The sequence below is a fragment of the Elephas maximus genome, chromosome 18 (assembly GCF_024166365.1).
Source record: "Elephas maximus indicus isolate mEleMax1 chromosome 18, mEleMax1 primary haplotype, whole genome shotgun sequence".
NCBI classification, from domain to species: domain Eukaryota; kingdom Metazoa; phylum Chordata; class Mammalia; order Proboscidea; family Elephantidae; genus Elephas; species Elephas maximus.
Genome location: NC_064836.1, coordinates 45,545,659 through 45,567,881, shown reverse-complemented (window position 1 = coordinate 45,567,881; position 22,223 = coordinate 45,545,659). Strand labels below are relative to the sequence as shown.

General features: G+C 36.5%; 1 long non-coding RNA gene and 1 pseudogene across 4 annotated transcripts in view; both read left to right on the top strand.

The window, feature by feature from the left end:
* LOC126061472 (uncharacterized) overlaps window positions 1-22,223 on the top strand; it is a 597,975-nt gene that overhangs the window by 22,067 nt on the left and 553,685 nt on the right. The window lies entirely within an intron of this gene.
* On the top strand, window positions 4,937-5,022 carry LOC126061852 (uncharacterized; annotated as a pseudogene).

The window sequence follows — 22,223 nt, the reverse complement described above, 5'->3', positions numbered from 1 at the left end:
TATTGAGGCTTTGTTTTTAAATTTTTATTTTATTTTTATGACTCAACTTCGTTGTCATCAGAGCTGAGATTCTTTCAAGTAAGTGTTAAGACAGTCATTACTTAAAAGCACAAAAGGCATAAAAACAATTTACAGTATAAAACGTTTGTAATTTGAATGGGACAGAAATTATTTGGAACCTTTAGGCTAATTTTAGCACCATATATAATCTGTAAAATCCTTAAATTAAGAAAAAATATGTAATGCTTTACAGAGTGTGGTTTAAAGATTATTTTGTAGTTTTATAGTTCTCTGTTTTCATTTTGTAGAGTAATAAAAAAAAATAGTGTTGTGAAATTAGAAAAATCATAAAGTTTCTGTGACATACATAAGCTTTTTCAGCATAGGAACATAAATGCATTTCACCTGATAGATAGGGGGACCATATATTTTGGTTGGCTTAAGGCAGTCTCAATTTTTGCCTGTTGTCTCATTACAATTATTAATAATGTCTCCTTTCATTCTAAAATTGTCCTTAATTGGATGATACATCATATCATAATGTCAGTGAGGTCACAATGATCAGTGATAGTTTGGAAAACATGTATCTGATACAGTTAAATGTCCATTTTTCTCACCTCTGTGGAACACATTGCCTCATGGAAATAACATTATATGGGGGTGTTAGCTACTCAGGCCAGCCCACAAAAGAGTTTTAAATCCATGACTGAGTTAAATCATGGTGATTAGTAAATTTAAAATAAAATTTATAGGTTTTTGTGGATTGGCTCAGGAACCTAACCATCATGTATATAAAGCATTGCATCAAATCAAATGAAAAATGTGGTCTGGTTTCCGATAACCAACTCACCAAGGAGCTTGAGAACATTGGTTCATTTTCATTTCAGTATAAACAGTGGTTTTGAAATGCAAATTCCATTTTCTTAAAACTTTTTATTATGGAGCATTTTGAACATACCAAAAGTAAGTAATAATACATCAAACCACCATGTAGCTCTCACCCCAGGCCAAATAACCATCAACTAATGGCTAGTTCTGGAAACCCTGGTGGCGTAGTGGTTAAGAGCTACGGCTGCTAACCAAAAGGTCGGCGGCAGTTCAGATCCACCAGGTGCTCCTTGGAAACTCTATGGGGTAATTCTACTCTGTCCTGTAGGGTCGCTATGAGTCAGAAGTGACTTGATGGCAACAGGTTTGTTTTTTTGGTTTTTAATGGCCAGTTCCACCCTATCCACACCCCCTCTACTTTTTCCCTCCTATAGTATTTTGAAGTGAATCTAAGACTTCATATCATTTTATCCATATGTATTTTAGCACTTATCTTCAAATGATAAGGACTCTTTGTTAAATGAAGTTTCCATATAATAGTATATGTTTAAAACATATTTGTCAAAATAGGTTTGAGTTGAAGCTTAACACTCCAGCATTTGGCCACATTAAATGGATACTATCTCTTGAACTAACAGTCTCGCCATTTCACCTTTATCAGAACAAATTAACTTCTAAACATTCCAAAAGTAAACTCGACATTTCCCTTTAGATAATTTAGAAATATATGTACACACTCCCAACCAGAGATCAAGGAGCTGTGAAGATGTGTTCTTCAGCTGTCTCCTTTTGAAGTCTGTGCTCAGACACTTCAGATAACAGTGTAACTTAGGTTTCTAGGGAACGGAACAGCCTGTTCTTCAAGGAAGAGGTGAATACCTTCGTTGGTAGGTTAACTTCAAGAAAAGTAGTCCTAATAAGTGGAATTTATGGAGCCAATATTAAAAAAAGCCGATATTAGGAGAGCTAAAATAATGTCTTGCATTGGCCTGTTTATTGAGACTCGGACACAACAGCATGCTATAAACAAATTTGATTTACTTTGTGCTAAAATCATTTCTGTATAACCTTTTAATATGCTTAATAGGATTTTTAGGAAGGAAAAAGTACCCTTTCTGGTTCATTTTTTAATTAAATGGTATTTATGATTTGTTTAAAAAGAGAAATCTAAACTACTTTTTTTCTTTATCAGATATGTAATTGAAAGAAAAGAGGGGAATTAATTTATTTAGTACAAATTCTATTTTTAGTAAACTTAAGACATTTTGGAAAGTTGCAACAGATTGTTTATATATTGTACCAACTTCTTGGAATTCTCTCTCCCTCTCTAATATATTCTGTATTAGTTGCCTACTGCTGCCATAACAAAATACAACTATAGTGGCTTTAAACAAGAGAAATTTATTCTCTCACAGTTATAGAGGCTAGTAGTTCTAATTCAAGGTGTCAGCAAATCAAGGCCCTGTTCTCTCTGAAGGCTCTCTGGGAAGATCCTTCCTTGTCTCTCTCAGCTCTGGTAGCCTCAGGCATTCCTAGGTTTGCAGCCGCAGTGTAACTCAGTGATCAATGGACGTCTTCTCTGTCCCTCTGAGTCTCTTCTCTTTTCTAAGGACACCATCATGATTGGATTAGGACCCACCCCACCCTCGTATGACCTCATGTTAACCGATATTTTCAAAGACCCTATTTCCAAACACTGTCATGTTCACAGGTACCAGGAATTAGGACTTCAACGTAAATTTTGGGGGGACAATATTGAATCACGGAGCCAACTCGTGTGTTACCCATTGCCTATTGCTGTGGAGCCGATTCTGACTCATAGCGACCCTAAAGGACAGAGTAGAACTGCCCCATTGGGTTTCCAAGGAACAGCTGGTAGATTTGAACTACCAATCTTTTGGTTAGCAGCCACACACTTAACCACTGCACCATCAGGGTGTGTGTGTGTGTATATATATATATATATATATTTATATTTATACCCTATGTATATACCATTTATATATATATGATTATGTTTTGGGTGGCACTGGAGATAAGGTTTACCATAATTTGATAACTACCCTTTATTTTATCTTTGTATCAACGGATGAAGTTGATCTTTGACTTCATTAGAGTGTTCTATTTAGATTCCAGTGCAGGAACAAGCAGCATGGTAAAGGGCATAGTTCTGTTCCTACCACCTAGTAGCCACATAACCAAGGTAAAACCTTGGTTTTCTAAGTATAAAATGATAATACTAACACTTAACCTACAAGAGTACTGTAAAGATTAAATGGCATTATTTACATCAGTAAATTTTTAAATCAGTTCTCTTTTTGCATTTGCGTATAATAAAATGGCCAGCTTTAAGTTTAACTTAAACAAATACAGTCTTGTAACCAGCACTGTAATCATGGTGGAGATATTTCCATCACTCACTGAGGTTCTGTTGTAGTCAGTCCCCTCCACTCACCCTCAGCTTTGGTCAACAGCTTACCTGCATTCTGTCATTACAGTTTTGCATTTTCTGGATTTCATATAAATGGAATCATTCAGTATGTAGTTTTTGTATCTGGCTTTTTTTTTACTCAGCATAATGCTTTTGAGATTCATCCATAACATTGAATGTATTAGTAGATCATTTCATTTAATTGCCTGCTAAGTAGTATTTTTCATTAAGTAAATACATCACAAGTTGATGGACACTTGTGTTGTTTCCAGAGCCCTGGTGGTGCAGTGGTTAAGAGCTTGGCTGTTCTGTGAAGCAAAAGGTTGGCAGTTCAAATCCACCAGCCACTCCTTGGAAACCCTATGAGGCAGTTCTACTCTCTGTCCTACAGGGTCGCTATGAGTTGGAATCAACTTGGCGGCAACGAGTTTGGTTTGGTTTTGTGTGTGTGTTGTTTCCAGTTTGGGGCTATTATGAATAAAGCTTCTGTGAATACTCAAATGCACATCTTTGTGTGGACATATGTTTTGTGTATCGTAGGTAAATACATAGAAATGGGATTGTTGGATCATATGGTAAATTCATGATTAACTTTTAAAGTAACTGTAGAAGTATTTTCCCTTTAAAGTGGCATATCATTTGCAGTCCTGCCGACTATCTGTGTACCAATTGCTCCACATTCTCATCAATACTTGCTATTGTCAGTCATTTAAAAATTTTTAGCCATTCTGGTCTGTGTGTAGTAATATTATCTCATGGTAGTTTTAATTTACGTTTCTCTGAGGCCTAATATTTTTAACATATTTTCTTGTACTTATTGTCCACTTGCATATATTCTTAGGTGATGTGTCTATTAAAGTCTTTTTCCAGTTTTTATGTTATTTTTTTCTTCTTGCTATTGAATTTTAAGAATTCTTTAAATATCCGTGATATAAGTTCTTAATCAGTTGTATGTTTGCAAATGTTGCTCCCACACTGTGGTTTGCCTTTAAAGTCCTTAACAGTGTCCTTTTTTTTTTGTTTTAACTTTATTCAAGGACTATTTATTTGATAATATAGCTCAAATCAGAATCACTTGGAGGGCTTGTTAAAATAGAAATTGCTGAGCTCCACGCACAGAGTGTCAAATTCAGTAAATCCAAGGTGGGAGATGGATAATTGGTGTTCCTACACGTTCCTGGGTTTTCTGGGACACGTTCCTAGGTGGTACTGATGCGGCTGGTCTTGGGACCACACTGGAGAACCACTGGTCTTGGGACCACACTGGAGAACCACTGGTCTTGGGACCGCACTGGAGAACCACTGGTCTTGGGACCGCACTGGAGAACCACTGGTCTTGGGACCGCACTGGAGAACCACTGGTCTTGGGACCGCACTGGAGAACCACTGGTTTAGTAGTTGAGTGAGAGTTAAGGAGCATCTGGAATTCGTTTGATTCTTTAAGATTGTCTTAATAGTGGCCTTTCAAGAAGGAAAGCTTTTAATATTGAAGACTAATTGAAAAATTTGTATTTTCTGTGTTTTATCTAAAAGTCACCAAGATATAAGTTTTAGCTATTATATTTAGCTCTATAAACCATTTCAAATTTTTTTATAGCTTAATTAGGGGTCAAGATTAATTTTTTTGCATAAATACATCCATTTTTTTCTGTTACAATTTGTTGAAAAGACCCACTTGCACTGGCAGTGCATTTGCTAAGATTGGAGTGATACAGCGAAGATTAGCATGTCCCCTGTGCAAGGATGAAGTATTTCATATTTTTGAACCTGCTTTGCTGTGTGTACTTTCACCAAAAATATAATGAAGTAGCACAAAAAATTAACCCCCACAAAAAAACAAATTGACCACGTCTGTGACACTCTGTTCTGTTTAATTGATCTATATGTCAATCATTATGCCAATACCACAATGATTTGATATTTTAGCTTTATAGTAAACCTTGAAGTCAAGTAGTATAAATGTTTCAACTTTGTGCTTTTTCAAAGTTGTTAAGGCTATTCTAGGCTCTATGCATTGCCATTTACTTTTGGAATAAACTTGTCAATTTCCACATAAGTACGTGCTGAGCTTTTAATTGGGAATACCTGAGCTATAGGTGAATACGAAGAGAATTGAAACCTTTACAGTGGTATGTCTTCTGATCCATGAACATTACATCTTTTTCCATTTGTTTAGCTGTTCTTTAAATGTACCCAGTAAAGTTCTGGAAATTTCAGGATACAGGGCTAGCATGCATTTTGGTAAATGTAGTATTCCTGTATGCATTATTTTTGTTGCTATGATCATAAAAAATGTTTTTATTTCAAAATTTAGTTCATTGCTAGTATATAAAAAAGTAACTGACTTCTGTGTATTTACTTTGGATATCATACCTTTGCTAAATTCATTTCTTCTAGTAGCATTTTTTGTTTATATTTCTTTGAATTTTTATGTAGATGATCCCGACATCTGCATATAAAGATAGTTTAATTTTTTCTTTCTAGTATGGATGGAATTGATCGAGTGATTGTATTATTGTTATAATTTTTTTTTCCTATTTCACTAGCTAGGACTTATACTAATTTGTTGAAAAAAGTGGTGAGAATAAATTTTTGCCTGGCTCCTGATCTTAGCAGAAAGCATTCAGCCTTTCACTATTAAGAATGGTGTTAGCTGTGAATTTTTGATGGATTTTTCTTTCAGGTTGAGGGCATTCCCTTCTATGTATAGTTTGCAGATCATTTTTATTATGATTAGATGTTGAATTTATCCAGTGCTTTATTCTGCATCTAATTTAGTAAGTGTCTTAGGTTCTCAGTGCTGCTATAACAAAAATGGCATGAGTAGGTGGCTTTAAACCGCCCCCCCCCCAAAAAAAAGAACATAAATTTATTTTCTCACAGTTCTGGAGGCTAATAGTCCAAATCAAGTCTTGGCCATGTTTGTTCCTTCCTTGTTGCTAGTCCTAATATTCCTTGGTTCCTTGTAGACAGTCCTTATATGGCATTGCTCCTCTCCCCTTGTCACCCATGTGTGTCTCTGTCTAATCTGTTCTTCTTTTTTTTTTTTTTTAACTCAGAAGTGGTTAGATTTAGAACTCACCCTACTCAGGTATGATATAATTAACATAACAAAGAAAAACCCTATTTCCAAACAGAATTGCATTCACAGGTACAAAGGCCAGGAATTCAACATGTATTTTGAGGGGACTCAATTCGTTCCATGACACTAAGCATATGATTTTTGTTTTTTAGATAAAAATATTGTGAATTATATTGATTGTTGAATAAGACAAACTTTCATTCCCAGGATGATACGTTATTTCATTTTATACATTGTTTTATTTTGTTTGGAATTTTTGCATCTCTATTCAGGAGGGATATTGATCTCTTTTATTTCTTTAAAATATTGCCTTTAGTTTTTGCATTAGGTAATTCTGGCCTTATAAAGTTACTTGGGAAGTAATCTCCTATTTTCTGGCACTTTTTGTGTGAAATCAGTATTTTTTCCTTAAATGTTTGGCAGAACTCACCATTGAAGTCATCAATGCATGATTCTTTGTGGGAAGTATTTTAATTATGACTTCAATGTCTTTAATAATTATAGAATTTTAATATTATAAGATTATTCAATCATCTATTCCTTGTGAGGGAGCTTTGGTCATTTGCATCTATCAAAAAGTTAGTCCGTTTTACCCAAGATGAGAGTAAGCATGTAGCTGTTCATAATATTTCCTTTTCATCCTTTTAATGTCTGCAGGACCTTTAATGGAATCCTGGTGGCGCAGTGGTTAAGAGCTCTGCTGCTAACCAGAAAGTCAGCAGTTTGAATCTACCAGCCACCCCTTGGAAACCCTATGGGGCAGTTCTGCTCTGTCCTATAGGGTCTCTATGAGTTGGAATCGACTTGATGGCAACAGGTTTAGACCTGTATTTATGTCTGTTCTTTTGTTCCTTATATTGGGTATTCATTGCTTTCTTTTCACTCTGTGGATTTGTCTGTGTTGGAGAGAGTTGTAGCAAAAGCTGTAGTTGCCACTATCTTTACGTGGATTGGAGTGTTAGATATTTTTCACTGTGATTAATATTACACAAAGTTTAAAAAGATTCTCTTGCTCTGCTTATCCAACCAGAGGCCTTTAATGTGGATGATTTTGAGCATAACCCACCTTAAACATACTTGAGAAATGTGGTAATGCCTGAGATTTGCCATTTTTCTTCCTTCTTTGCTTCTGTCCACTCTCTTCCCGTCTAATTTTTCTAAGTGGTGTGTGTGTTTCAGATGCATCTCTTAACAAAATCCTTTCATCTCAATCTCTCTAATGTATCTGGAATTTGTTTCTCTCTCTCAATCACTACCGTCTCTACTAACTACTACCATTCCCAGACTGAACTATAACCCTCTCATTAGGTTTTCTACTTTTGCTCTTGTACTCTTCTAATTCCTTTTCCACACAATATCCAAAGAGGTGTTTTAAAAATAGAAATATAATCATGAAATTGCCCCCTGCTTAATATCATTTGGTGGTTGCCCAAAATTCTTAACATGTCTCATCTTCATAACTCAGCTCCTGCAGGCATATCCAGCCACATTTATGCACTAGATCACTAGTTTCTGTGCTTTTTTTTCCACCGTGATCACAGTAAGAAACACATTTTGTACCATCATCCAGTACACATGCATGCCTGAAACAAAAGATTTTACAAAAGTATTTCTTTTTCTGCGTATACACGCACGTGCACACACACTCACACATATGTGACAGATTTGAATGTGTGATTAAATACCTATTTTCCCTCACTACATGGGATTAGGAACTGTATTTTCCTATTATTGGCTTTTTGCATTATCTTCAGTACCTAAAATAATGCCTAGCGCAGAGGAGGTACTCAGGATATGTTTGTTGAGTGAATACACATTAATCTTTGAAGCATGCCTTAATATTGCATGATTTGACCCTTGAAACCATTTCTTTTTAAGATTTGGAAACACTTTGTCCTTTGTCCAAATGGCCGTACTTTGCCAGAGGACTGTTATCTCCCAAAATACTGCTCAGTAATGTTGATTTGGTTTATAAATTCCAATATATAGAGAAAAATAAATATGTAGAAATTATAAAGGAAAACCATACAATTAAATTTCTTTCTTCCTCTGACACCTTTCTGGGTAAAACATACCTACTTTGAATTTTGATTTGTACAAGGCCTTTGTCAAAATATATCTTAGGAATCTCACTGTTAATTGGCCTTGAAATTTGTATTGCAAATTCAACTGGTTGATTTTTTTTTTTATTTCATTTTTAAACAACTTCATTTGGAGTTATACTGAATATATAAAGAATCCTTTCCCTAGTTTTTAATGTATTCTAAATAGAAACTAAAAGCTTAAGTAATGCATATAAAAGTATATAATGGGAAATTTTTTCCCTCAATAGTTTGCAATTAAATTGTTTTCTATAGTGAAAGTAAAGCTAAGAAAATATTTCCCATTCCTCTTTATAGATGTCGTTGTATGTGTTAACTGCAGTAGTTTACAATTGCGATAATTTCCTTTTGAAATAGGTAATAGTAGCTATTTCAGGAATAGAAATTCACACATTAGACATTAAAATATATACTATACAATATTGGAAGACAAGCTAAATCCTTTTTTTAAAAAAATATTTGTATGTTAACTTTTTAAAAGGAGAACATCTCATTCTTTTTGTCCAGATATTTTTTGTCTTCGGGCAGAAATACATTTTCATTTAATAGACTCGATTCATTGTTGTAGAATCCATTAAGCAGTAACCGAGTGCCTGAAAGCTTTAGGTGTTATAAAGGATGTTGGGAAATCTGATGAAATGGGAATCTGAGCTGGACAGGTAGGATTCATTATGTTTGGGAGCAAACTAGAGTCAGCTTTAAGATGGATTCATCATGGCAGTTTATAAAACCATCCACTATATAATTGGTGTGGTGTTGCACAGATAGACTTCCTTCCTAAGACCTGAGCCATTTAAGTGTTGAATATAATTTGTGTTAACCTCAAGCACTAAAATCAACTCATTTGGTAAAGTGCAGTGGTTACCTATTAACTCTTTGGAGGCCCTTATACAGTTTATCTTTAGTCCAGGATTTGAATGGAATTAGAAGTATGTTACTCTAACCCAACTGGCTTCGAAATACTAGCATATACCAGGAGTGAACCAGAAAAAAAAAAAACAAAACACTAAAATCATCTGTTATTTGTTTTTCTTAATAGATATTGTTTTTATTATCTCTTCTGAAATCATTTAAAAGAATAAGGTTATTCTCATTGATTTTTATAATTAAAGAAAAAATGGAAAGGAAAACAGGCTCAAAAATCAGTAGTGGTTAGGCTAGTCTTCCATTTTGCTACTCAACCCTTGAATTTATATATAATTCAATGATACGTCCTCCTAACAATGATTTATTAGTTAGGAATTAACCATTTTTGTTGTTTTGTTAGGTGATTTCAAGTTGGTTTCAACACGTAGTGACCATATGTACAACAGAACTAAACACTGCCGTTCACAGTTATTGCTATGTTTGAGCCCTTTGTTGCAGCCACTGTGTCAGTCCATCTCTTTGAGGGTCTTCCTGTTTTTTGATAACCCTCTACTGTACCAAATATGATGCCTTTCTCTAGGGACTGGTCTCTCCTGATAGCATGTCCAAAGATTGTGAGACAAAGCCTCGACATCCTTGCTTCTAAGGAGCATTCTGGCTGCACTTCTTTTGAGACAGATTTGTTTGTACTTCTGGCAGTCTGCTGTGTAGTCAATATTCCTTGCCAGCACCATAAGTCAAAGGCATCAATTCTTCTTTGGCCTTTATTCATTGTCCAGCTTTCACATGCATATGACGTGATTGAAAATAATTCCCACATTCTGCTGGATCACTTTCTTTGGAATGGCATGAGTATGGATCTCTTCCAGCTGATTGACTAGGTAACATAGACAATTTCTTGGCATAGACAAGTGAGCACCTGCAAGCACTACATCCGTTTGTTGAAGCACCTCAATTTGCATTTCATCAATTCCGGAACCTTGTTTTTCGCCAATGTCTTCAGTGCGTCTTGGACTTCTTCTTTGAATACCATTTGTTCTTGATCTTATGGTACCTCCTGAAATGATTGAACATTGACTAATTCTTTTTGATACATTAACTGTGTATTCCTTCCAACTTCTTTGGATGTTTTCTGCATAGTTCAATATTTTTCCCGTGGAATCCTTCTATATCACAATTTGAGGCTTGAAATTTTTCCCTAGTTCTTTCAGCTTGGGAAATACCGAGCACGTTCTACAATTCTGATTTTCTAACTCCAGGCCTTTGCACATTTCGTTATAATACTTTGCCTTTTCCTCTTGAGCTGCCTGTTGAAATTTTCTGTTCAGCTCTTTTATATGATCATTTCCTCCATTTGCTTTAGCTACTCTGTGTTCAAGAGCAAGTTTCCAAGTCTCTTCTGACATCCATTTTGGTCTTTTCTTTCTTTGCTGTCTTTTTAAGGACTTTTCTTCATGTATGATATCCTTGATGTCATCCCACAACTCGTCTGGTTTTCGGTCATTAGTGTCCAATGCATCAAATCTATTCTTGAGATGATCTCTAAATTCAGGTGGGATATACTCGAGGTCATACTTTGGCTCTGGTGGACTTGTTTTAGTTTTCTTCAGCTTTGGCTTGAACCTTTTTATGAGCAGCTGATGATCTGTTCTGAAGTCGGCCCCTGGCCTTGTTCTGATTAAGTTGCAGTAATAACTTTTAAAGTAACTAGGAAAAACTGAAAGAATTATTTAAAAAAATTATTTTTTAAAAAATTCTCTAAACTTGAATGAAGAACACCAAGGTCACACCATTAACTATGAGCCCAAGAGACAGAAAGGGCCACATGAACCAGAGACTTACATCATCTTGAGACCAGAAGAACTAGATGGTGCCCGGCCACAACCGATGACTGCGCTGGCAGGGAGCACAACAGAGAACCCCTGAGGGAGCAGGAGAATAGTGGGATGCAGACCCCAAATTCTCATAAAAAGACCAGACTTAATGGTCTGACTGAGACGAGAGGAATCCTGGCGGTCATGGTCGCCAAACCTTCTGTTGGCCCAGGACAGGAACCATTCCCAAAGACAACTCATCAGACATGGAAGGGACTGGGCAATGGGTTGGAGAGAGATGCTGACGAAGAGTGAGCTACTTGTATCAGGTGGACACTTGAGACTGTGTTGGCATCTCCTGTCTGGAGGGGAGATAGGAGGGTAGAGAGGGTTAGAAACTGGTGAAATTGTCACGAAAGGAGAGACTGGAAGGGCTGACTCATTAGGGGGAGAGTAAGTGGGAGTATGCAGTAAGGTGTATATAAGCTTATATGTGACAGACTGACTTGATTTGTAAACGTTCACTTAAAGCTCAATAAAAATTATTTAAAACGTTCACTTAAAGCTCAATAAAAATTATTTAAAAAAAAATTCTCTAAACTTAAAGACTTTACTGCAGACTTCTCTATTTCCTGACCAGCCTTTAAATTTCTCTTCTGCTATGATGGTTGCAATTTTTGTTTCTCAGCAAAGTATAGGGATGCTGATATATTTTTTAGTTACATTCTTTACTTTTGTGGCCCCCTCCTGGGTTAGATTATGGTGGGTAGCATTAATGTTGTTAGTGCTAACCTTGGAAACATGTAGAAGTCTTGGCCATCTGGCAGCAGGAGGTGAAACTGGATAAAGACATTTAGAGAAAGAACAAGGCAATTCCTGATCTGAAGAAAAAAGGGTTAAAAAGTTCAAGTATGGCTGTTTCTTCATACAGCATACTACACTTCATCTCTGTGGCTTCACTCAGTGATAACGGTCAGAATTTGTAATGTCATTGTAATAGCCATCTTTGTTTTTGCTATGTCTACTATTGTACCTTCTTTTCTTGGAATTCCACCTTTCATTCTTCTTCATCCATATTGGTATATTGGTAAAATATAATCCCTTGTTGCCTCTGTTAATACATCATTGGTGAACATCTTACCCAATCTTGGCTAACGGAGATCCTTCTTGATTTGAATTTGGGACTGAGAACTAGCTCAATTTTTATGAGTGTTTGGGTTTGAACATGTAAAATTCAAGAGTTGTCAAAGCTGTTGTTTTCTATAGTTGGACTCGGACAGAAAAGGCAGTATGCAGCAAAAAAGAACAAAGAGCAGATAAGTAGAAAGGATGCAAAATTAGAATATGTCCTTGGTTCCATTATGCCTGAGGACTGAATTCATTCCTCTTAGAGACAAGTGTGTAACTTGGCAAATGAGACAGTCCTGAGTACAGTAGCAGTAGAGGTGGCTTCCTGTTGATAATGGCTCTTTGATCTTGTCACTTTGCTAATGTTGGTGACTAACAGATTATGTCAGTGATGATGTGGTTATGGAACCAGCAGCTATACTAGAAGATTCCTAATTTGTCAGGCAGCTTCCTGATTGTAGAAGATTCAGTGGCTTCCTTTTTGGCCTAGTTTTATGTTTTAGCTAAGAGTTCTTTCTGATGTTTAACCTGAAGTATTTTTGTTCAGTCCTCCCAGTGATTCTTTAAGCCATTTAACACCCTGTAATAAATCATCTGGATCTCAGATTGCCAAGGGTGGATTCTGTTCCCTGCAACTCAGCTCTAACAAATAAACAAGTAAAGCATGTAGAACACTGTCACATAAAAAAAGTAAGCATTAAAAATGTGGTAGATGGTATTATAAACTTATTTATTCACGTGTACTTGGGATTTATTGGTAAACAAACAAAATCCATATCTTATTATCTATTTGATGGCCCTTATACAGTCCATGAGGAGCCCTGTTGGTATAGTAGTTAAGCACTTGGCTGCTAACTAAAACGTTGACAGTTCAAACTCACCAGCCACCCCAAGGAAGAAAGATGTGGCAGTCTGCTTTCTTAAAGATTTACAGCTTTGGAAACCCTACGGGGCAATTTTACTCTGCCCTGTAGGGTCTCTATGAGTCTGAATTGACTTGATGGCAGTGGGTTTGGTTTTGGTTCTGTACGGTCCATCTTTAGACCAGGATTTGAATGGAGACAGAAGTGTGTTACTCTAATTTGACTGGCTTCCGAAATACCAACATATGCCAGGTGTAAAGGTATATTTACTAATGTCATTTATTATTTACTTACATTCTAGTAGGGTGAGACAAAAAATATATATATTTTTAGAAGGTAATAAAAGCTAAGAAATAAGAAGGGGAATCAGCATTTCCAGTATTAAATATGGTGATCATGATAGGTGACATTTAAACAAAGACTTGAAGGAGGTTTGTATTATTATTTTTTAATATTGTTTCACTATACACAATTAAAGACAAAACTTTAATGTCTCCTCAATATTAATTTACTTTAATGAGCCTATAAAATGCTTAAAGAAAAATCCCATCTTGTTACCTTTCCAAGTGTCATTATTCATCTTCTTCAGATAATAATTAATATATAGGCTTTAACGGAAGTCTTCCCTCCAGACTGACTCGCACAAATTTTCAGAATCTGAGGATTGTTGTTTTTTAGTATTCCACTGAGATCCAGATTGAAGAATGGGTTGCAACTGACAAGGAATTACTTATAGCTCATTAGGTTTGAGATGTAAAAGCATAACAATAACAAAAGAAGAGAATTTTCCTGGGTGTCATGGGTTGAATTGTGTCGCCCCAAAATACATGTCAACTTGCTTAGGTCATAATTCCCAGTAGTGTGTGGTTGTCCTCCATTTTTTGATTGATGTAATTTTCCTATGTGCTGTAAATCCTAATCTCTACCTGTGGTTAATGAGCCGAGATTGGATTATGTTAAAGAGGATTAGAGTGGGATATAACACTCTTACTCAGGTCACATCCCTGATCCAAAGTAAAGGGAGTATCCATGAGGTGTGGCCTGTGTCACCTCCTTTTATCTTACAAGAGATAAAAGGAAAGGAAAGTGAGCAGAGAGTTGGGGACCTCATAACACCAAGCAAGAACCGCTGGGAACAGAGCATGTCCTTTGGACCCGTGGTTCCTGCGCTGAGAAGCTCCTAGACCAGGAAAAAATTGATGACAAGGACCTTCTTGGAGAGTTGACAGAGAGAGAGAAAGCCTTCCCCTGGAACCGGCACCCTGAATTCGGAATTCTAGCCTTCAAGACTGTGAAAGAATAGATTTCTTTTTGTTAAAGCCTTCCACTTGTGGTATTTCTATGACAGCAGCACTAGATAACTAAGACGCTGGGTTTGAGAGTTTCACACAAACATGGCTTACAAGAAATCTTAGAAATCATAAATCACAATTCTTATTATGTACAAATCCCTTATAAACCAGCAAAGATCATTCCAGTTTTCCAAAATGTCTCCAAACTGAATACAGTGTTTCATTTGAGATTTGACAAAGGCCTATAAACATGGAGTTTTTATCCTCGTTCTGGGTGCTCTACATTTTTAAGTTTAGTTTAAGCTTTCATTAAATACTTTTGCCTGTCATTATATATCACATTATTGAGCAACATGGAGCTTGAAATCCATTAAAAATCTTACCTGTTATTCATGTTCACTCTACTTACTTGTCTATACCCTTGCAGTTCTGTTTTTCAAATTCTTACCACCAAATTTTATATATTTTCCCTGTTAAATTTCATCTGCTTAGATTCGAATCATTGTTTTAATTTTTCAATCTAAGTAGACCCTGACTTGTCTCTCTTACCACCCTTCTATAAGCTCTTCTCTATTCAGACTTCCTGGGATTGATGAATGCTTTGATTGTTGTTGGGTGCCATGAAGTGAATTTCGACTCATAGCAACCCTATGTGACAGCGTAGAACTGCCCCATAGTGTTTTCTCAGCTGTAATCTTTATAGAAGCAGATCACCAGGTCTTTCTTCCTCAAAGAGACTGGGTGGGCTTGAACCACCAAACTTTTGGTTAAATGTATCAAAATAGAAGACAAAGTCTAGTGGCGTGATGCTAAAAATATCTCATTGATTTCCCGTTGCTTCCACACTCAGGAATGATAATCCAATTATTTACACATTTTCTGGTGTAAAGCATTGTGTCCATTGAGTAGATGAACTTCTGTATGATTTGGTTTTCTTGTATGTATTATTTATTTGTTCTTTTTATTTATTTATTTGTCTTTAAATGGGAATTGTATCACGAAACTTGAAATTCTGCTATTAGAATTAAATTAGATAAGTTAATAAAATGCCTGGCATATAGGAAGTGGTCTTTGAGCTTAAGTTCTCATCATTTCTCTTTGGCTTCCTACCTGTTTTCTTAGTATGTTGATACTGCGCAATCCTGTCCACAGGAATATAATGACGTTCATGATTAAAAATTTTTCTGAAGTTTGTATTCACAATGACTAGACTATTGCCCTATCAAACTAAAAGTATTTAAGTCATAATTTCAACTCGTCTTTCCTTCTTTGCTTGGGATCAAGCATAATTCTAATATACAGAAGTGGTGGAAGAAGGAAGGTCTAGTGTGTAGACCTTGGGTTCAGAGGTCAGACAGGGATGATTTCAAATTCTGTCTCTATCCTTCTGCATAAGTCAGTGAACTCTCAGCCTGAATCTCTATATCCGTAAATGGGGTTAATAATAGTTTTCTATCTAAAAGCTATGAGCACAATGCAGAACCATAGTCAGAATTAAAAGGGCCTTCAATAAGAACACTCTGACCATAAGATCTTCAAGAGTCTCAAGAGTTAGTCAAAAAAGGCTTTTAGTTTATACAGAAGAGTATATGAGGCTAGAAAGGACTTGGTGGGGGGAAATGGGATGAATGGGTAGGATGATCTGATAGTCAGAGATCAGAGAATACTTTCCCCTGAGGCCAGCCTGTCTTCAGGGAGGAGTCCTTAAGAAGGGCTTGTTTGCTGGCTCAGGCTGAGGTTAGGCCAAAGTTTGGGGGCCTGGGGAATGGAGGGAATCTTAACCAAAGTTTGGTTAACAAGCATCTTGTTCTCATTTGTTTCTGATCAGGGGACAGAACAGGTCAGTTAATCAGTTATGCGACAAAGAATGAGAATTTGGAGGGTCTGTGTCTGGCCTTGTCCTAAAGCAAACAAGATAGGCACAGTGTGTCTTACCTAAGAAATATCAGTAAGAGTGGCTCTTTGTAGTAAGTCATTGTTAGAACACAAAGAATCAGGGGATTTCTTAACCTTCTCTTGTTTTCCAGGCTTGGGAAAAGTTCAACATTGTCAGAGGCGAGGGGCTATTTCAAACAGGATGGTTTGGAAGACTTGAGAGACCTAAAGGAGAGAAAGTCATGTGGCTGGGGGTGGAGGTGGGGGAGGCTGAAGCCAAAGGGTGTTTGGCTAGTTAAGTAACAGTAAGGAGGCCAGCATGGGCACAGGGAAGAACAGTGGTTGATGAACTCAATGCAATAGCCGGGGTCCAAACACGGAGAGTCCTGTAGTCACTGTGAGCACTTGAACCTTTATTCTGAGTGGTTTGAAGATTTTGAGAAAAGCAGTGACATGATTTGACTTATGTTTTAAAAGTATCACTCTGGCTGGTATGTTAAGTATAAACCACAGCAGAGGTGAGGGTAAAATTAGGGACACCAGTTAGTGGTTTGTTGGTTTGTGTATTTGTTTATATGTGTGTATAAACCAAACCCAAACCCAAACCCATAGCCCTCCAGTCGATTCTGACTCATAGTGACCCTAGAGGATAGAGTAGAACTGCCTTTTAGGGTTTCCAAGGAGGGGCTGGTGGATTCAAAATACCAACTTTCAGGTTAGCAGCTGAACTCTTAACCACTGTGCAACCATGGCTCCATATGTATGTAGAAGCAAAGAAAATCATGTGTCTGGGAACATGGTGGTAGCTTGGAGTTTGTGAGACATACCTGAATTTGGGGTATACTTTTTTGAAGGCAGAGGGGATTTGCTAGACAATTGGATATGGCTTATAGAGAGAAAGACAGTAGCTTGCATTCATGAGTAAATCCTGTTTTGTTCTCTTATTATTCAGATGCTGTATTATCCTTTGAAAAAGTATCCTGAGATATGAAGGAAAGGGGAGCACCACAGTCTTGTTACTACAGCATTTCCTGTAGAATCAGTGAAAGCATTAGGTTAGTCTAGAAAATATGATAGTGGTGTTTGTGGTAATGAAGAACGTGAATGTTCAGGGTCTGAGTTTTTTAAATTTGGCCAAGAAAACTTAATTTTGAGAAGTTAAAAATACATAAAAGGAAAAAAATTCTTACTAATACATTATATTTTCCAGGGCTCTCTATTAAAAAGAAATCAAGCTTAATTACCTAAACTGTAATTAAATTTAGGAATGAGCAAGTACAGAGTGGATTTTGAGATTTACTTATATACTTACTGTACCCATGACTGAAATTATCTGAAAGCAAATTGGCTATTGGATATTTAGTCTGTTTTAGGGAACAAAGGCATTCAGTATAAATATGCCAAGGGTTTCATTGCATTATGGATTAAGGTTTTAAAAAAAATCAATGATAATTACGTAATTTAGAAAATGTACAATGAAAAGTAATTTTTGCCAATTTCAGTTGCCATTAAAGAGCTCAATTTCATTATTTGGATTTGCATTTTAAAATAATAAAAGTTATTTTTGTTAGTGCCTTGGGATTATTTTTAGGAAAAAGACAATCTCATCTATTTGATTCACACTTTTTGTTTTTTTAATGCATCTACACATTTTATCACATTTTAATAAGGAACCAGAGATAATTTTATCTTTGCTTTCGTTCTCGTATCTCCAGTTATCATTGTAGTTCTTTATACAGTAAAACCTGAGAAAGCTGGGACCTGTTGTGTAAGGCAGAAACGTGTCAGAGAAGGAAAACTCGAATATTTTCCACTAAAAGGAGCCATAGAAAAGTGGTTAAGACTGTAGCCTGTCAAAGGCAGAAAACTTGTGAGACCTGGATAAACAAGGCAGTTTCGCTGAGTTCCAGCTCTCACTGTATTAAGAGGGTTATGTGGCTACGAAATAAGATGCTTTTCATAAAAATTGTCAAGTTCTAAAGTCGTATTCTTCTTTCTTCTTTCTATGTTTGTATATGTTCTTATTTCATAATATTTCATAGTGAGGAAAAAATCTTTTTTAAGTATCTAAGCCTCTAACCCCAGAGTAACCTTGCCTAGCTAAGGAGAATATTCTTAACTGCAGAAAAGTTGTTCCTTAACAGATTTTTCATTCTTAGTACCTTTAGCATAAGTTTAGAACTCAGCTCTCAGACCTGAAAACAAATTATGTTAATGAGAGAAACCAGATGCGCCAGGGAGTGTAAATGAATTCCGGTCCCTTTCCTAACCAACCTTCTGAAGGAAACTAGAGTTCCCTTTCAGATCACTGTGCATCACCCCTTGAGATGAAAAATTTACCAGCCATCTTAGACTTAGTTGATACCTATTTGTTCATTTAAAAGTCACTTGCAAGACTACAAAGAATGATATCACAATAATCAAACCAGCTTTTATAAGCTGTGGGAGATTGAAGACGTGAGTTAGCAGTGAGACCCTAGTTATTTGTGGAATTAGAAGCAGTTCAAGAAAATGTTCGTGATTGTACTCTATGTTCTGGATCAAGGATTTTCAGAAAAGTAGCCGTACTTTTCCAGCAAGCTTTAAATCTGGAATATTTAATTGATAGTCAAAGAAATCAATTAGAATGTCTGATCTGTGTCCTTTTGAGAAGCAAAATCTACTTGATTCCAAATAGGTAAATCTTTTAGAATATTGTTTAAAAAATTTTTTTAAAAATTTTAATTGTACTTTAGGTGAAGGTTTATAGAACAAACTAGTTTCTCATTAAACATTCAGTGCACACATTGTTCTGTGACATTGGCTAACAACCCCACGACATGTCAACACTCTCCCTTCTCAACCTTGGATTCCCTATTACCAGCTTTCCTGTTCCCTCCTGCCTCCTAGCCCCTGCCCTTTGGCTGGTGTGTCGCTTTAGTCTCATTTTGTTTTATGGGCCTGTCTAATCTTTGCCTGAGGGCAAACCTCAAGAGTGACTTCATTACTGAGCTGAAAGGGTGTCCAGGGGCCATAGTCTCAGGATTTCTCCAGACTATGTCAGGCCAGCAAGTCTGGTCTTTCTTTTTGAGTTAGAATTTTGTTCTACATTTTTCTCCAGCTTTGTCAAAGACCCTTTATTGTGATCTTTGTCAGAACAGTCAGTGATGGTAGCTGGGCACCATATAGTTGTACTGGACTCAGCCTGGTGGAGACTGTGGTAGATGTAGTCGATTAGTCTTTTGGACTAAACTTTCCCTTATGTCTTTAGTTTTCTTCATTCTTCCTTCCTCCTGAAGGGATGAGACCAGCTGAGTATCCCAGATGGCCGCTCACAGACTTTTAAGATCCCAGATGGTACTCACCAATGTAGAATGTAGAACATTTTCTTTATAAACTATATTATGCCAATTGAGCTAGATGGTCCCCAAAACCATGGTCCCCATAGCCCTCAGCCCAACAATTCGGTCCCTCAGGGAATTTGGTTGTATCTATGGAGCTACCATGACCTTGTCTTGTACAGGTTGTGCTAGGTTCCCCAGTATTGTATACTGTCTTACCCTTCACCAAAGTTATCACTTATCTATTGTCTGTTTAGTGTTTTTCCATCCCCACCCCTCCCCTCCCTCATAACCATCAAAGTTTGTTTCTTTTTGTGTATAAACCTTTTCATGAGTTTTTGCAGTTGGTCTCATAATATTTGCCCTTTTGTGATTGACTTATTTCACTCAGCATTATGCCCTCCAGATTCATCCATGTTGTAAGATGCTTCACAGATTCATCCTTGTTCCTTATTGTTGCATAATACTCCATTGTGTGTGTGTGTGTGTGTGTGTACCACAGGATGTTTATCTATTCATCTGTTGATGGGCATCTAAGTTGTTTCCATCTTTTTGCTATTGTGAACAATGGTGTAATAAACATGGGTGTGCATATGTCTATTTGTGTGATGACTGTTATTCCTCTAGGATATATTCCTATGAGCGGGATTGCTAGATCATCTGGTGTTTCTATTTCTAGCTTTCCAAAGAAGTGCCATATTGTTTTCAAAATTGGTTATATCATTTTGCACTCCCACCAGCAGTGCATAAGAGTTCCGATCCCCCGCAGCCTCTCCAACGTTTGTTATTTCTTTTTTTTAAATTCATGCCAGTCATGCCATGGTGAGGTGGTATCTCATTGTGGTTTTGATTTGCATTTCTCTAATGGCTAGTGATCATGAGCATTTGCTAATATGGCTGTTGGCCGCTTGAATGTCTTCTTTGGTAAAGTGTCTGTTCATTTCCTTTGTCCATTTTTTAACTGGATTATTTGTTTTTTTTTTTTTTTTTTGTTACAGAGGTATTGGATTTTCTTGTAGATTTTAGAGATTAGACCTTTGTCTGATTTGAAATAGCCATACATTTTTTCCTGGTCTGTAGGTTCTCTTTTCACTATTTCGGTGAAGTCTTTTGATGAGCATAAGTGTTTAATTTTTAGAAGATCCCAGTTATCTAGCTTATCCTCTGGAGTTTGTGTGTTGTTGGTGTGGTTTGTATCCTATTATCACCGTGTATTAGGGTCTCTAGCATTGATCCTATTTTTTCTTCTATGAACTTCATAGTTTTTGGCTTTATATTTAGGTCTTTGATCTGTTTTGAATTAGTTTTTGTATATGGTGTGGGTATGGATTGTTTCATTTTTTTGCAGATGGGCATCCAGTTTTGTCAGCACCATTTGTTAACAAGACTGTCTTTTCCCCATTTGATGGACTTTGGGTGCTTGTAGAAGATCAGGAGACCATAGGTGAATGGATTTATATCTGGGTTCTCAATTCTCTTCCATTGGACAATGTATCTGTCATTGTACCAGTACCAGGCTGTTTTGACTACCATAGCTGTATAGTAGGTTCTGAGGTCAGGCAGTGTGAGTCTTCCTGCTTTATTTTTCTTCTTCAATAGTGCTTTACTTATCTTCCATATAAAGTTAATGATAACTTTTTCTATTCCTTTAAAGGATGTTGTTGGTATTTGCATTGGGATTGCATTGTATTTGTAAATCACTTTGGGTAGAATTGTCATTTTCACAATATTGAGTTTACCTATCGGTGAGCATGGTATGTTTTTCCGTTTATGTAGATTTCTTTTGGTTTCTTGCGGTAGTGTTTTGTAGTTTTTTTGTATAGGTCCATTACACCCTGGTTAGATATATCCCCAAGTGTTTTATTTTTTTAGGGACCATTGTAAATGGTATTGTTCTTGTGATTTCCTTTTCATCATTCTCTTTATTGCCGTATAAGAATCCAACTGATTTTTCTGTGTTTATTTTGTATCCTGCTACTCTGCTGAATCTATTAGTTCCAATAGTGTTCTCACAGAGTCTTTTTGGTTTTCTATGTATAGTATCACATCATCCTCAAATAGGAACAGTTTAACTTCTTCATTACCAGTTTGGATGCCCTTTATTTCTTTTTCCCTCATTATTGCTTTGGCGAGAACTTCCAGCACAGTGTTGAATAGGAGTAGTGATAAAGGGCATCCTTGTCCTGTTCCTGTTCTCAAGGGGAGTGTTTTCAGCCTCTCTCCATGAATGATATTGGCCATTGGTTTTGCATAGATGCCCTTTATATGTTGAGAAATTTCCCTTCTATACCTACGTTATTGACAGTTTTTATCAGGAATAGGTGTTGGACTTTGTCGAATGCCTTTTCTGCATCAATTGAGATGATCCTGCAGTTCTTGTCTTTCCTTTTATTTATGTGGTGGATTACGTTGATTGATTTTCTAATGTTGAACCAACCTTGTATACCTGATACAAATCCTATGTGGTCGTGGTATATTATTTTTTGATATGATGCTGAATTCTACTGACTAGAATTTTGTTGAGAATTTTTCATCTATATTCATGAGAGATGTTGGTCTGTAATTTTCTTTCTTTGTGGTATCTTTGCCTGGTTTTGGTTTCAGGGTTTTGCTGGCTTCAT